General features: G+C 44.2%; 1 protein-coding gene and 1 long non-coding RNA gene across 8 annotated transcripts in view; one reads left to right on the plus strand and one right to left on the minus strand.

Moving 5' to 3' along the window:
• TBXAS1 (thromboxane A synthase 1) overlaps window positions 1-17,482 on the plus strand; it is a 237,317-nt gene that overhangs the window by 208,762 nt on the left and 11,073 nt on the right. The gene's annotated exons all lie outside the window — the stretch shown is intronic.
• On the minus strand, window positions 369-16,133 carry LOC126048023 (uncharacterized). The gene is made up of 2 exons (XR_007508755.1): window positions 15,999-16,133; window positions 369-2,355 (listed from the first exon to the last, which is right to left on the minus strand). It is a non-coding gene; the product is annotated as an uncharacterized LOC126048023 (long non-coding RNA).

The following is a 17,482-nucleotide window of genomic DNA, read 5'->3' on the forward strand; positions in this document are numbered from 1 at the left end:
GTTAGAAGAGCTCTGGGGTTCTTGTTCCTGTCCTTGTTACCTGGCTGGAGCAGGGGGCTGTGCCGGCTTGGGATGTGGATTTGAGTCCAGACTACCTCTGCTTTCACCGACCAAGCCCAGAGGAACTTCACCTATGCCGCAGAAACTTGCCCGGAGTTAAGGTAGTGTAGGTGGCATCCACTGGCTCTGGCATCTCATGTCGTCAGTTTCAAGTATGTTGCCCCAACTTTTGCCCTATTCTCAACCTCCTTTTTTTTCTGAAAGGAAAAAAAAGCCTAGCCAAACCTAGGAAAATCAGTTTGCGGAACAGGGACTGTTGAGTTGGTTTAGGGTTAAGTTACAACTGTGTTGTTTTTTTCCATGCATAGTTTTTCTTTTCTTTTTTTTTTTTTTTCTTTCCCAGGCTGCTTGAGTCCTAAATTCCCCCTGTAAATCTGCTTTCTGTACCATCAGTTTTCAGAACAATGAGCCACTTGATATACCTGATAAGAGTTAACATGAAAAATGAATAAATCATTTGCTACTCCCTTTTCTTTTTTGCTGTAACTGGGTGTTGGTCTATAAAATGAAGGAAGTTACATTGAGCAGGAAGTTTAAAAATGCTTAGACAGATGTCATTAAAAAAAAAAAAATCAAAACTGGCTTTCTGCCAAGTGACTGTAATTAAAATTATTCTTCTTAGTGAGAAAAAAGCAGATGCAAAGGGAGGTTTCCTGTCTCTCAAAGTAAAAATTATAAATAACTGTTAGTCTCTCCTTTGTGTGTGCATGTGTGCATGCATGTGTGTTTGTGTGAGTGTGCGTCTTAATGTAGGACTCTGTTGCTTATTTCTGAAGTGGCCTGTGATTGAAAACTTTAGTCAATACCGTGTGGATGGGTGCTTTATTAATCTATCCTTTTTTTGGTCTTGTTTTTGAATTAGATCTTTGTTGAAAAATAATGTATATAAATTGCAGTGTATAAATTGCCCTTTCTGTATTACAGATTACTGAAATGGCTGCTCTTACAGAAAAGAACAGTAAATTTCTGTGTATAGTGTTGAAGGGAGAACAGGATGTGGGTGGGTGTGCACATGTGTATATAGCTATACACATCTATACACATCGTATAGCTATAGCTGATAGCTATATTAATTTAGAAACCAATGTAGTTAATGCCATACAACTTCCTAGCATACATGCAAGTATACAAGTATAAAACTGCTTCTATCAGCATAACTTCTTTTTTTTTTCTGTACAAGCATCTTTAGTTTGATATGATGCCTTTACATTATACTTTAATTTTGTTTTAATTACAAAGGTTTCTCATCTGGTATAATTATACAAATTCTAAACCAGGCTATTAGCCAAATTAGGCAAGTCTACCATCAGGGGATGTGCTCTATGGCTCTTTTCTGTGACCACTGTTTAAAAGGGGTCTGATTCTTTTTCTCTCCTATGCATAGATAGACTAATGACTTATGCAGGTTGAAGAAATTCTATCAATCCATTTACTGTGGTTTTTTTCAGATGCTGCACTGAAGTTTGTAGTTTTGTTTCTTTTTAAACAGAAGTTCTTTTTGAGGAATTGTAGACAAGGTATGGGCATGTGTTTCAGTGTTGATCCATGGGAACCGGTGGACGTTGGTGGAGCAATACCCCTTGGCAGTTGCTAAGGCTCCTACCTAGCACGTTAGTTTGTGTAGAGTGTGTTCCATATACATATCTGGATGGGACATCGTTTGCTGTTTTTAGCAGCCTCACATTTACACAGGTCATATGTATCGTGTGGTTCTTCCACCAATGCTCATTTAAGAGCTTTAGTTATTGTATATCTGCATTGAGATGTATTATAGCATACAGTCCCCTGGCAAAAGTGTTCTGGTAATACTGTTTCTTCTCCTCACTGTATTGGGATAAATGGGTCCAGTGAAAGGAGTCAGTAAAAATGCATTTGTACTGACATGGTTTTTCCTGATTTATTATGCTATGTAACATTTTTAAGTAGACTATGCTTGAATTTACCTCCAGCTGTGAAAGCAAGGTTTAGCCCCAGCACCATTCTACCAATCAGTACATACCACTCTAACATATATCAAAATAGCGTATCAGTACAAATATGCAAATAGCACAGAGCACAGGTGTGTGCGTGCAGGGCCTCAGTTTGATATTAAGCGCATGAAATGAAGATTAGGAGACAGCAGATAAGCCCCTCAGTGTGTTTTGGGGGTGACGACCGCAGGCAGGCATACCTCTTCTTTTCCATGAGTGCTCTACAGTACAGAGGAATAGTTTAATTTTGCTGCTGTTTTCTTCAGGACCCCATAACCGCTCAGCTTCTGTTTGTGGGCCGCCTGGTCTCAATGCAATAAGATACCTGCAACACAAACCACCGCTTATATTGATAAACCCTGACTGACCTGAGTATCAGAAACTGGATGGCATGCTGGTACAGTGTGTTCCGACCTTTGTAAACAATTCCTCTGTGATTTTGGCATCTTTGAGTGGTCCTGGAAAAACTCTCCTTGGAACGGATAGCAGAACTCGCTTCTGTATTTTAAGTTGCCAGATTATCTGGCAAGAGAGCTGCTAAAAAAGAGGTTATGAGAACAGCTGAAAAAGAGCAAGTACATGCCTGCTGCAATCAATAGAGCAACTGGCACCCACTGAACAGGAGTAGCAGTGACATAGGGACGAGTACATCCTATGGGTGTTGCAGTGCTGTGAGAGCCAAAGAGAGTTCTTAACTGCTCAGAGAAATATAGAGGGACTAGTCTGAATGGACAAGTAATGTAGGCTTTGGAGATGAGATCGGGTTACAAAAACTATCCCCAAGAACGCTGTTGGAAACTTTAGCAACAGCTAAGCTTATACCTCTTTCAGAAAATGAAACAGAAACATTTTAAACTCAAATCCACTTTACAGCGCAGCCCAAGGCCATAGGTAATCCATCTCTGCCAATCCTAGGATGTCCCCAGCAAGCACATGTTTAAGAACTGCAACAAACCTCCTTGTGTCCTGAGAAGAGATTCCTGTCGCTGTTGAAATCCAGAGGCCCTATGAAAAAGTAGGGAAGGTCAAATGTAGAGCACAAACCATGAGAAATCCCTTGTTGTTCCTCCAGTCCTGACTCTCTGCTCTTCTGGAGGGCAGCGTGCCTAAATCTAACCCAGTTGGGTTTGCAGTGATGTCTGCTACTGCTAGAAGGAGTCTGCCAAACGCACCTTTCAGAGAGGTCCCAGGCAATCTGCTGGGCCGGTTTTAGTGCTGCTTCCCAAGGGGGAAGGGGAGCCCCAGTGGGATTAAATGGCCGCTTCTGTGGCAGCACCCACAGCTCCCAAATTCTCGTCTGATGCCCTAAGCTCCGAATCAGCGAATGCTTAAACTCTTGCCTTACTTCAAGCTGCTGAGCCATTACATGGAAGAAATCGGTTTCTGAAGCTGGCAGCGATGCTTCCCCCAGCAGTGGCGTGGTATGTCTGCGCCTGGGGAGATGTGCTGTGAGGGGAAGGGAACGGGGCAATTTTATTTGGGGCAGGTAGGGGGAAGACTGATCTTGCTTCTACTAAGAATGTCAGAAAACACACAGATGTTTTTCACTCTGTGTTGCTTTGCTGCAGACATTTTGCGAGCAGAAAAGGCAGGCAATGAGGTTTTTTCTCGGCATTTTGGCAAAGCGTTTTCATGAGCATGGCTGCCCATTGAAGACATCTGTTTAAGTTCCCAACCCAGGATAACAAGCGGCTCTGGGTAAACGTTTGGGGCTGCGTTTTTCCAGCAGGGTCACTCACGTTTCATACACGTGAATCCAGGGGCGAGCAACAGATGCCCTGAGCAGGCCTGGCCAGTGCTTTCAGCTGAAACGCGTGTTTCATGTCCGGCGCATGGGAATGAGATTGCATTCCCAAGGAGCTCTTTTGAGGAGTGCTAAGTAAACAATAAATCCCTCTACAATGGAATTTATTCTGAGTGAATTATCAGGGTTAAAAAAATACTCCGTTGCTTTCAGCTCTTATCTTTGTTTACCATATCGCCAAGGACAGTGACCTGCCTTTGTGCCCTAATACTGAACTGTCAGCAAGAGGGACAGGAAATGTTGCCTCCTCTATAGGCTTAATGAGAAGGATAACATCTTAGCAGTGGTTGTTGGTTTTGCTCAGTTCGGTTTATTCTCTTTTGTTGTCTTACTTCAGCAAACCTAGATAATCTTAGAGAAAGGCCTTTGTGCCAAATTTCTGCACTCTGTAATTTAGTGACCTGCAGATTACTAACATTATTAAGACCAAGTCGAGCTGACAAAAAAGCCTATATCCTTTTCATTTCCCACTGAGCCGAGCATGCTGCATCCTGTCTGGAGCCTCATGGCGCAGCACTCTCTGAACACGAGCCATCCGTCAGCTCGAGCAAAGAGGGAACGCACCGACACCAAGCAGAGCACCGGCTCCATCCCTTACTGTGGTAACGCCGGGTTCCCGGGAAGCTCTGCCACTCCTGGGTCACCTGATTAATAACTCCCCTTAATGAAATAAGAAATGCATGATGGAAAAAATAATCCAATAGGGAAGTACCATCCAGGCAGGAGCAGAGATGTGCTGGTAGTGCTGCACACAGTGGAGCGGCATTGCCTTCTCCCAGCAGCCTCCCCTCTGCATTTTGGGGAGCACGGGACATGAGAGCAGCATGAACCCAGCTTCTGCACCCTGACACTGGCTGCGGGAACCCATCCTGGTGTCTGCTCGTGGAGCACATTTGGTGCAGCTTCTCTTCCAGAGGTCCCATAGCAGCAGCAGTTTCCCTGCACGGTTCCCTCTTCCTAATTTGAGAGGGCAGAGGTGCAGGGAGCAGGGAGCATCCCCATGGATCCCAATCTCTGTTTGGGACCCAAGGTCGTCATAGATCGATAAACCTTGAAAGCAGATCCCCTAAACTTCAAATTACAGCTATTTTTTCCATGCAAAGGTAGGCAAACAGTGAGTTTCTTTGCCTGTTTGTTGCTGCCGTGTGGGTGAGTGTATAACACCCATTACAACTTTTTTCCCCCAGCGATTGCACATCGTAAAGCAAAGCTTTAATGGCAGGTTAAGTTCACTTCTTTATTTACACAGAAGGAATGTGTAAAATTTCTGTTCTGGTAGTCTGTCCACAATTTTGTTGTCTATTCAAGATTTACCTTTATTTCTTATAATATCAGTATTAACTGCCAAGACTTACCTTACCCATGACTTAAAAAATTAAAAAAAAAAAACCAAACAAAAAACAACAGGGGAGTTACTGTTAGTGCCATGTAATGATCAGGCTTTGAACAGGAGCATCATATGCTGCCTGCCTCTGAGCACGCCGGCAGTATCCACACAATCTCATGATTAAGGTTTACCGGTCTTATTAAAAGTGCTGGAGGAGAGGAAGAGACTTTCCCAAATTTGCCTGGAAAGCTGTGTCAGGACTTGACCTCCTGACTGCGAGCCCCGTGGCTTCACCACACAGCAGCTACTCCCCGTGCTCCTCCTGCCCTCGCAATAATGTGCCTGGAATCTGACCCCACATTTTCTGCTGTCACGTTGGTATCAGCTGGAGATAAATGAAGTCTTTTGTTAACTTGTTCCTTGCTTTGCAGGCTGCTATTCTCTTCTGCTTTAAAGAAGAGCCAGTGGTGATGTGGCACTGAGGCAGAGATATGTACACGCACTGCCAGCACGGTATTTGTAATACACTGGCCGAAGCATCTCTTGTGGTAGAGATGAGACAAGACTCCATTATAAGGAACACAAAAGGGATTTTTCTACAAAGTCCACTGGAAGCAGGGAGCAAGCCGTCATCTTCCCTGGCTCTTCAGCTCCCAGCCTGTGTAGTACCAAGGAGCAAAAGCGGTGACGTGCATATGCAGAATGCAAAAAAAAAGTCTTCCCACATCCTGACCTAGATAAATAGGACTTAAGATGAATTTTCTGACTGCGCAGCACTGACGCTTTGAATCTTCGGAGATTTAAAGATCGTGATTTTTTTTTAGTAATTTTTGTACCATTTCAGACTGATGGATGCGTAACAGAAAATACACTTGCATACATGTGTGCGCACATGAAGAAAGGCCAAAAGTACTAATACCAATCTCTCTTATTGTGCCATAATGTGAAACGGGAAGCGAATGTGTTAGGAAAAGCAGTGGGTATGGACAGAAGTGCAAGATGCTCCGGCTCTTCTGAGCTGCATTGCAAATGCCTTGGGAGCTAAGGCAGGGAAAACCGTGAGGTTGCTCTAAGTTACGCTGGTGGAAGGCAGGTCTTAAGTATGCACGAAGTGCAAAAGGGAATCGCATCCACTTGCAGTTTTTCCCAATATGTTTCTTAGAAGAGGTGTAACTCAGGCAGAATATGATCCCAAGTAACCTGCTTTCCAAATTTTTTTCCTTCATAATTGATCCAAACCCCATTTTTTTAGTGCATCATAGGTATTATATGACTGGGACTACCAAGATGTTGCATGATGTCATTTAAACTACAGCAGCAAAGTTGGAATAGGAGCAATATGCCATTGGCTTTGTGATTATCCTGCTTGTTCACTAGAAAGAATTGTAGGTTTCTTGACACACACGGAAGTCAAAGAAATAATAAGCACACTTCATCAGTCAGATAGTCTCTATTTATACATCAGGGTAGGTGTGGGAAGCATGAAGTCCTGTTTTTTCTCTGTTTTTTTCTTGCTGATTTTCATTTTTCACTTTTTAATTAAATTTCTTCATTTAGAGTCACACAGCTGTCTGGGCTTCAGCCATAGATAAGTGAATCTGCGTATGACAGCAGCAACCAAAATTTATCTTTCTTTTCCCTCTCTCCCCCTCACTTCCTCCCTCCCCCCGCCCCCCTTAGCACCCAGCAGAAACAAAATGCTATATATAGACTCAGCACAGTTTCCCCCCCAATTACTTTGTCTGCATGTTTCAATTTTGTTCTGTGTCAAGCTTTGCCAAGGTACCAAGTTTGGCATTTTCAAGAGGACATTGGATGCTTAATCCTCGAGGCCCCTCTTGCAGTAACAGTCGTCCCCCCTGTCGTCCCCCCCCCAAAATGTGTGCTACAAAACCATGGGCACTCTGAGGGGCAGCTTATGCTTATGTGATGTTTATTCACGTGAAGTTTCTGGTCTTGTAGACTTTTTTCTTTTTTTAAAAGGTCTGTGTGATTCTAGCCCAGCAATAGCAGCAGATGGCCAAAGGGCAGGCAGGGATGGCCCATGGTGCTCTGTAAATGGAATATTACCAGCATCCTGCCATCGCACTGCAAGGCTCTGGTATTTGTTTTGTATTCTCTCAAATCACTTGACGCTGAAGTCAGGTGTATAACCAGAATCTCATCTTTCATTATTAAAACAAAAAACAAGCAGTAAAAAAAAAAGCGTTTCTAGTTGAAAGGGTAAGACTGAAAACATGAATCCTAGTTCAGAAGCCAGAAGGCAAATGAAGTTCAAAATATTGTTATTTGTCATAAATCTCATGTGTTTTCCAGCCAATTTCTAAGTTTGCTGGGGCCTCGCTCATAATGTTTGAGCGATTGGGGTTGGTAATATTCTGACTATGCCCAGCAGCTCTTGTGTGTGACAGGCCCTTTACAGGAGAAGCCTACAGCTGTGCTCCATCTTTGTACTCTCAGAAAATCCCTCCCCACAAATTAACCCGTCTATAGATATCTATAGATCTTTGTGCCACAACTCATGCTAAAAAGGGCAAAGGATACCATATTTTATTAGGTATTTTATACGGACAAAATTGCTAGTGAACCCCCTGCAGAACGCTACGGTTTATGCATTTCTTAAAAGAGCTCTTTTGTGCTGAATGATCCAGCAAATGTGTCACTTTGTGGGTGCCACCTTTGTGTCTCAGTGGCATCTGGATCAAGTGGCCTCCATGTCAGAGCTGGCTTAAATCCAGGTAGGTACCACTGTGTTGGCCGGGTTCCCCTGCACCCCAGAGCTTTTGTGACTTGGTGCAGGATAGAGCTTTGAAAAATAAGACAAAAGGATAAAATACTGGGTATTAAAGTAGTGTGGCTGTAAGTGAAATGACAGCACAGAGATGAGGTGTGGGGAATTGTAAAAATAAGGGTGTCCTTGGAAATACGGAGAGGTAAATGAGTGAGGTGGCCAGGCACTGAGACAGGAAAGGGTCAGGTTCAAGAAGCAAAAACTATTCTTGAGAAGCAAGAGAGAAAGAATGGCAAATTGGTCTTCACACCAGGATCATTGTGGGACTGTGAGGTAATAAATAAATAAAGGCCAAAGCAGCTTACTCATAAAGCAGAAGAAATCGTGAGCAATACTTTCCATTTGCCTTCCCCATAAAGTCTTATATCATCCTAAAACATGCTAGAAATGACCTTGTTCAGATTACAAATGAATTCCGTATTTTCTCACTGCTGACCCTGTGACTTCATCCTGCAGCTTTTTGAGTTGTGCTTTTTTTTTCCCCCTCACTCCAGTGTGGTCCAGAGGGCCAGTGATTCAGTAAGCGCGGAGGGGCTTCATACCTGTGGCAGTGCCCCCCAAATGGCTGCGCTTCCCGGGCTGGTACAAATCTGTACAGTTCCTCTGACTCTGTGATTCAGGTCTTTGCTAAAGGAGACCATGAAAGACGCGGTCTCCCAAATTGAATGCTGTTCTTTATAATCTCTTCTCCAATATGCATCTTTAAACATCAGAAAGGCCCAGGTCTCGTTTTCTCTTCTTCTCTTCAGTTTTTGTGGATCACTTGGACACTGATAGTTGCAGAAGAATTCCAGATAAAAAAATAAATTTATGTTTCTTCCTGGGATTAAGGACAGGAAGGCTCTCCTGGGGGAGGTCCTGGTGGAGTTTTTCCACTGGCCTTTTTTTGGTTGGAAATATTCCCACGATTTGAGTACAGTTTGAGTGTCATTACAGAGGTCCAGTTGGCCCTCAAATAACCTACTGTGCCTATCAGTGTAATCGGGACCAAGTCATTGTGTGAAGTAAATCATAAACAGATGGACAGCCGTGCCATGCTGATCTACAAAGGGCAGAGGAAAGCAAAGACACAAAACAGCGCCAGAACATGACACCATGATGGCTTCACTAAATCTAAGCGTGAACAAGCTTAGGGAAATTTCTGTGTTCCCAGATGGAGAAGAGAGAGAGTAAGGGAAGAAAAGGAAAGAAATCCTTGAATACGAGTCTGCCAGGATTCGTCGCAGACAGCTTTATCTGAATATCTAGAGAGGTTTGTTATAGTATAGTGTCATGGTAGCAGACACCCCTGCTCACAGCCAGCTCCCCACTGAGTTTGGGGTAGTGGGTGTTGGACCGACATGGAGGGGTTTTTTAAAAGATCCTCTTCCTGCATTGGAGGGAAAAAACACAAAAGCTGTTTCAAGTGCTATCAAGTTTTTTCACATACCAGTTGTAAATTGCTTCGTTGTACCCAAGGCAGTCAGCACTTTCCAGAGGGAGCAGAAGAGGAAAAGGCATTGAATAGCTTTGGTCAGAAAAGAAATTTTTCCCCTTTCTTTCTCCTTTTTTCGTATTTTCATCGAAAAGGTGAGAAGTTTCAACAGGAACAAACTTTTCCCTCATGCCTTGTAGAAAGGCCATATGCTAAAATTTGGAGCTAGGACTCATTGTGGCTTTTACCTGTAGATTTTTACCTGTCTTAGGTACGAGGTGCAGAAGTCTACAGCAAGGAATTGGAGCTTTGACACCAGAAAAGCTTCTTTACATTCTGTACTTTTAGTACCATCGGTTTCTGAAGGACAGGCTGAGCCCTGAGTTACGATCTTGGCAGCTAAAAACAAACAAAGCTCCTTTTTGTTTAAGACATATTTAAATGCCATGCAACAGATTTCTTTCTTTTTTCGTCATTTTAAGTCTATGCAGTTGGAGCAGTATTTGCCTATTTACTCACAGGAGTCACACTTGAGGCTGAAAAAAATATCAGGCTACTTATGAAGGCTGGAGTTGGTGGGTGCCGGACTCTTAAGGTTATAAATTGTTGGCCTCGGTCTTCGGCACCTCTGCTGGCCCCTTGTGTACAGGGAGGGAGTATTTACCAGGAGCACCTCACACATGCATTTGGAAGATGACCAACTAATTAATGTTTGCTAAACGCTTCGTGAGCCTCGGGGGAAAAACAGCTATGGAAAGGCAAAGTTTTATTATTGTTGTACTGCACCTAATGTACATAAAATGTTTTGAAGGCATCAGGTACTACGTAAATGTTGTATGGTATTAAAACTGACCTGCCCTTGTCGGAGCAAATAATAATTACGCTGAGTGATGGGAGAATCTTGCCGTTTCTTTGCTGTGAATGTTTGCCTGTTTACTAATTCAGAAAAGGTCTCATCCAGCAACTGCTGAAGCCAATGACTTAAGCAGCCACTGGCTCAAGCCCATATTTAAGTATCTGCAGAAGGGCGAATTACCAAAGTAATTTATTTTGCGTAAAGCTCTGCTCTCCTCATAGGTTGGACCGTGGTCTCTAGGGCATGTTTCCCCAAACTGCGTACCTGGGGCTGAGTCACCTCTCCGTCCGTAAGGCTGCCAAGTGTACGAGGCCATAGAGATGAAGAACAACCGAAGAGGACCTCACTATGTAGCCCATATGATAGCCTCTATTTGCAGCATGAAAATTCGTGCTGATGCCTTTTAATAGAAACGTAACGTGAGGAAAAGAACATTTGATTAAACTAAACACACGGGCCTTTTATATGCAAGGCCCTAATTTAAAGCACTGTCACCTCCATACAGAAAATACCAGCTGGAGCGGGAATGATTATATTAAATCATCTGGCTCTTATGTGATACCATGAATGTCTGCTGAGAGGGGAAAAAAATCCCTCCTCTTTATTCCTGTAGATCTGCAGCAACCACCAAGGGACACTTCTATAGCAGGAAGGATTAAGTCTTGCACGAACTTCAGTGCTTAATGTGCTTTGGACTGGTGACATGCCCTTCGGACAGACCTACCCCAGTTTTATAATTCTCTTTCTCAGCCTTTTGGGCCTCTGGCAGTCCTTTCTCCTGTTTAATTTCCTCCTTGCCTCCCTCCCACTGGGATCCTTCACCATTCAGCATTTCTGCCACCCAAGTAGAAATTTTGATTGTGTCAGACAAGTGTAGAAAGAGAGACTTTCGAGCCTCGGTGGACTGAGGAGAGAACTGGCGGAGATTTCCTGGGGGCTGAGTGGTTTTTAAGGAGGTGAGAAACGGGCAGTCTCTGTGCCTCTGATGGGCTTAGCCGGTTATAATGCACGGCCAGGGATTATATCACATCCACAAATAGCTGGAGCAAGGCACGCATTGCATACAGGTAGGGAGCCACTTCTGGAGAGGAGCTACTCTTCCCCACCAACACCACCACCCCCCCCCACCCCCCCCCAAAAAATAGCACAGTGAGGGTACTTGTGTATTCAAAGCTGTCTGGCCGGGCACTATCAGCACAGTGGGGACCTGCCCCTTCTCTTCCTTCGTGACAGTGGAGCGCCCCAGGAGCCCAGTCTCACCCCCAGTTGTTTATTCGCTTTTTCGTTTAAGGGCACCCAATTCTCTTGGCACGGGAACCTGGGACTAAGTGGAGTTGACAAATTTACAAAATCCGAGAGTGAAACAGATTTTTTTTCTCCTTTCTTTTCATTTGTAGCTTGCCTTATAAAGGACTTCCTTAGTGATTTTCTTCTCTTTTCCTGCCTTTTTTTCCCCAGATCTTCTACCTGATGGCACTCATTCTGTTCTTGCTGATCACCATGTGTCAGCAGTAATGTAGGTGGAAGAGAATTTCTGACTGTTTTGGTTGCAGTTTTGTGTTTATCTGTTTGGTTTTGGGACACTGTTCAGTTTCAGGAAGTATTTTTATCTCACAGAAGTTTCCTTGTGAACAGTGATGCTACGAAGACCTTGTTTTAGCACCACAAAAGCTACTGGAGGTAGTGCAGGTTTGTCTTCTGTCAGGACCTGAAGTCTTTGATTTGAAAAGCAAAGTAACGTTAAAGAGAGTCAACACTGGCGTAACCTTATACTTTCTGGCTCTTTCCCCCAGCGCTATTGGGTACATACTTAGAACCGCATTTTCCTCTCCCTTACATTGATACAACCCCAGGGAGCTGCGTGGATTTGCACCAAAGTAACGGAGGGAATTTGGCTGCGAGGGCTGCATGTAATGTGGTTATCAGTGCGTAACTGGTGCGCCGGCCTTTCCCACCACCTCTGAATTTTGCCTGCGAATCGGCACCTGCCTCTGCCTGTGCTCACAGGACTTGCGTGGCGATGGACCCGTCGACGGGGGAATGTGAAGGGTGGAGGTAGAGGAGGTGTGAGGGTGACTGGCAGGTGACTTGAATAAAAAGCTGTAATACTGAATTTATTTGACATGCATAGTCTTTGGGAGGAGCCGGGAGGAGTTTGTTTGAGATGTCTGAAGCTCCGAGTGCTGTTGCAGCTTGGGAAGTGCCTCAATGAGCAAAGTAATGTTCCTAAACCCAGTGAGCATCCACCAAGGGTGAAGGTGAGAGCCTGCGTGCTGCGTTTCTGTTTGAATGACAACCCAAGCAGATGAGAAAGGTGGCAGGTAACCCATGTGGAATGAAGAAATAAAGGGAAAGCTTGAGAGTACGTTGTGGATAGCCTTTGCTTGTTTCTGGGGAAAGAAGCGTGAGGGGATGGAGCTGAGGACTTGCTTTAATTTTGATTTCTGAGAGCATGTGGGAAGGCACAATGCTCCTGGTGAGGCTTTAGTGCTACTAAGGTGTGCTGTAAGGATTCAAGAGGAGAGGTGCTGGGCAGCTCAGGAAGCCTCTTGCTGCTGCATCTTAATTTGGAAATCATGCTTGTTGTTCTATTTTTTGTTCCCGAACCTCATTCTCAATTCTATAGTCAAGAATGAATATTTTGCTAGACGATGCCCATCTGTAGGCCTCTGTCACTGGAAATGGCCAACAGACACTTGGTGATTTTAGGTAAGCTCTTCTCTATCTTAAAGCAGTGTATCTTAGAACACCACCTTCTGCCCTGCCCTGCCTCCTGGGATGAGTGGGACTCTGGAGCGTCAGGGTCCTGTTTCCCCAGTGGCAAGGGCTGGTTCTGCCTGGTGCCGTGCCTCAGAGAGACATCTCACTTGGCAGGCACAGGCTGGACCGCAGACAGCAGAAAGATTTTGCAGTAAGTATCGCACGAGGACCGCCTTAACCATTTTTTTAGTATTTGGTCCAAGTTCTGAGGATAAAGCCAAGAAATTTTACTTCATCAACTTTGTCCCTATTTTGCTGCCTGGCATTGTAGGGAGGTCTCAGTTTGGTGCTTTACAGGTATTCCAGCATGTTGTTGTGGAAGTGGTAAAACATGAAGCAAGCTTTCTTTAAGCAAGTTAAAGATAGGTGCCTGTTGAACCATCCCACCCCTTTTTTTCATTGATCTGCATTTTGAGTGCTGTCCTGTCTCTAACCTTTCCTTTCTTGATGTGGTTGTTAGCAAGGTTGTCGTGGGGCAACCCTGACTTAACATAGTATTCTTGTATTTTGTCCTCCTCTCCCAGGCTGAGTGTGGCACACAGGCTCTAGTCCTTTCAGGGGACGAGCAGCTCCTAGAGGTGACCAAAGAGAGCTCAAAACCCCAGGCAGATTCTTTGTTCTGTCAGCAGCTTTTGATCCATTTGATCAAGAAACATTATTGACCTGTTTGTAAATCCTAGCTATGGCTGTGGTCTGAATAGCTCTTCTGGCAATTTGAAGGTGGGGTTGGGTGAGAGTCACTGGGGATGATGCTGGCTTGGTTTTGCCTCGCTGCCTCCTATCCTATCACTATCCAAAGCCTACAATTTGGGGGAGAGGCAATGGGGGCTGTGTAGCTACGCATACACAGATAACTCGAAGCAGATCTGCACGTCATCTCTCTGACATGGACTTTGTCACAGTCACACCTGCCCATGAAGCATTTGATTTGAATTGCAATTTCTCAGAAACTGCAGCCGGTTCAGTCTCAGGCCATGACTCAGCAGCGCTAGTTACGAGGAATGTGGTCTCTGCAGCCTTTGCTGCTTCCAAATTGATTTCAGGTGCACGTCACACTCTGTCAGCTACACAAAATTTTCTCTGATTTTTTTCATTTCTGGCTGCTGAGCACCACCAGACCATGACCAATAGGGTAAGTGGAAATCTCTTATTCACTGATGTGTACTTGGATTTCCATTCCCAAAACAGAGGTGGTAGAGGAGGATCTGTGCCTCACTCATCAGCTACTTTGGGGAAAAGTTAGTATCTCGTCTTAAACTGTCGCTGAAGATGGGTTCATGCTGGACGTTGTATGGCAGCAACTGAGGTGCAGGCATATGTTCCCTTCTGCTGACTTGGCTGTGGTGACGCTAACCACAGCCAGCAAAGAGGAGCGAGCAACTGGGAACAGTAACATCTCAAACTGCAGCAGAAAGATTGGCCAGACCTCTCCTGTCAGCACTTGGATTCCCTTGGTGTTCATTGAGGAATTAAAAGTTAACTGAGGGTGGTGGCAAAAAATAGGTTTGCCTGCCTAGAAAATGCTAAAGCCAATACTGAAAAGCAGAGGTGGATCTGAAGGCAGTTATCTCTCTTGGAATTTATACGGGGATTAAAACAAGCATCATCCTTGTAGCACACAGGCAATTTTATAATCACTGCTGGTATTTTGCCTCAGAGCAGTCTGTGGGGTGAAGAATTAATTTCCCACCTTTTTCTAAGAAATAGAGGCCTGGGATTTGCTGTCAGTCATAAAGGAGGGTTTGTGGCTAAACTAGATGCTTTCCGGACCTCAGAAGTGATTAGGTGAGGTCTGGGATGGGTGAGGGTGTACCACCACACCTCCGGAAATCAAACCAGGGAAACATGCATGCAGAGAAATGCCACAAGATGCTACATGGCCATTTCACTTCCATGTCAACAGGAAGAGACACTACAGGGCTGTGCAAAGCAGTGGCTGCAAAATTAAAAAATAGGATTTTTTATTACATGCAGTGTGGTGCCTCCTTTCTCCCCCCACATCTCTGCTTGTTACAGAAAGGAATCTCTTCCTTAATGAAAAAACACCCAATCTTGAGCAAGAGGCAATGTAGACATAATTTTTTTTTGCAGGGGGTTAAAGTGGCATCTTTGCACAACACCACCCCCCAGCCCAGCAAACCTGCCAGCAGTTGAAAGATATAAATAGAGATATTTAGGGAGAAAAGCATATTTAAGTTCCTTTGAAATGTGCTTGGCTAAAGGAATATTTTGAAGAGAGGGAGTGGAAAAACAAATGGAAAATATTTTCTTTGAAAGGGAAAAAAAAGCGACAAACTGTCCTTCCTAAATAGAGATACTTGGCTGGTGTGTACTTTACGCAGCTGTAGGTCAGACCTTGCAAACAACTACTAAATTAAGTCCAGCTACTTTGATGCTAAAACCGTAGAAGTGCCAATAATTAAGTTGCATCAGATGTAGGAAATGACTGATGTGTCTGCCATGCTTACGATAGCAGAGTTCACTGTGCTGCCATTTGACCGACCCCTTTTTCTTTATGTAAGCAAAAAGAATTTTCTTCTAAGGAAAATCAGCTGGTTTCGCACCTTTGCTTTGTTTTCTGAACTGCTAAACCCCTGAAGGTATAGAAGCTATTTGAAAGAGCAAATCAAAGCTCCCATAATTTCGTGTTATATTATTTGTTGATGTATGGTTTGATTTAGTGGCTACTTATTATATCAGGTTACCATATAATTATCTTAATTATTGACTCCAGAAGTAAGTAGAGGGATTATGAGAGAGACAGGAAGGCCCAGTGGAAAGAGCATGGCTCAGAGAATCGAACACATCACAGCGTGCTCTGGGTTCCGCCACTCATTTACTCTCAGCCTGAACTCTTCCCTCGGCCAGCCTGGCCATGGAATGGGGAGGGATTGCAGGGACAGGACTCAGATGCTGACCCAGGAATCAAAGCCATGCGGGAGAGCTGTATAAAAAGGACAGAGGAAAGTTCTGAAAGAGAGATGTAAAATGAGCAGGAAAAAAAATGAATACACACCACAGCATGCGTTTGCATCGAAGCGTGGAGCACCTATGTGGTTATGGAGAAGGGCAGTTTTGCCACGAAGGCCTGAAATTTGAGTCTGATCGCAGTTCGTTTCCAGCCTCTGCTACTGATTTCCTGTGCAAAATCAGGTAGCCCTCGGATCCCTTTCTGCAAAACAAGGATGATAAAACTCATCCTCCTGTCTTTGATTCTAGATATTCAAATTATTAGAGCACAGCTCCTTGCAGAGCCTTCAGCCATGATTCTCATGACATTGCGGCCATTTGTGGCTTTTAGTCTCCTAGTCCTTTGTCTGATAACCATCGACCTAAGCCAAAGGTTTGAGTTAGTAGGCACTACTGCAATATAAAAGCAACATTGAAAGGCTGTCAGTGCAGTCTATACTTCCTGTATTGATAATATTTGACATATACTGACAAAATACTTCATCTATTTTCAAGCTGAGTTGCATCTTTTTCCCTAAGAGAGGAGCAGACACACTGGTTCTGCTCAGCCTGTGCAAATTACTTTCTCTGGTTTTGCTTGCCTTTCCTGAGCCAAAAAAAGGGGATAATAGAATGTATCTATTTCCTTCCTAGAAAAGATCAGTTAATGTGAAATGGTGCATGGTGGCTTAGTGCTGAATAAGTGGGATACCCTAATCCAGCAAGGTATCCTCATTCTATTGTACGCCTTTTCTGCATACCATCTGGAGTTGTTCTCTGCTTAGTATTTTCAGTATGTACCATATGTTTTTGCATGAAAATTCAATAAAATATGCATTATACATGAAAAGTGCTGTAGTAAATAAAGGAAGGATGGAATCCAGTCCCCTTTGTGAACGGCAGGGGCCCCAAATCTTCATAAAAGGTTTAGTCTAGTCTGACGTCTGTGCTTTTTCTCCAATTTACTCTGTGTCAGTCTTTAGGAGATGCTCTAATTTAAAACAAAACTCTGCTTTCCTGACGAGGTTATTAGATGTACTTTGGCTGCCCTCTGCTGAGAGCACTGAATAAGACAAGGAGAATGTCCTTTTTCCAAGGAAAATAACTGGGAGAAATTCTGTTTGTCGGTGCACTGGGTTGTGTCGCTGCTGATGGTGGTCGTCTGCAGTTTGGTGTCTCTCGCTGTCTGTTTGCTGCCCGTCAGAGGGCAAAGTCTTCTGACCTACAACCCTTTTTGGGTTTTAACACCCACCGCTCATCGTCAAGGGCCGGGTGGTTTTGTAGACTTCTGAAAATGTGGGCTCAGACGTTGCCCACCATGCAAAATTAAGCAGCATTACACGAGGGGTGGCCACGAGAGGAAACAGGCTTCTCTCCCCAGGCACTATTGCAATCCTGCCGGGTGGGATTTGAGCTGTACCTCAGCCCCCTCTCCTCGACAGAGCGATTTGCTGCTGCGTGCCGTTCCTCATCGGGATGCCGGTTTCTTCCAGTGCCATCTCCCACCCCTCCGCAGGCATCACAGCACGAGCACTTTGCTTTATTTCTGTA

Source organism: Accipiter gentilis, chromosome 18, assembly GCF_929443795.1.
Source record: "Accipiter gentilis chromosome 18, bAccGen1.1, whole genome shotgun sequence".
NCBI lineage: Eukaryota > Metazoa > Chordata > Aves > Accipitriformes > Accipitridae > Astur > Astur gentilis.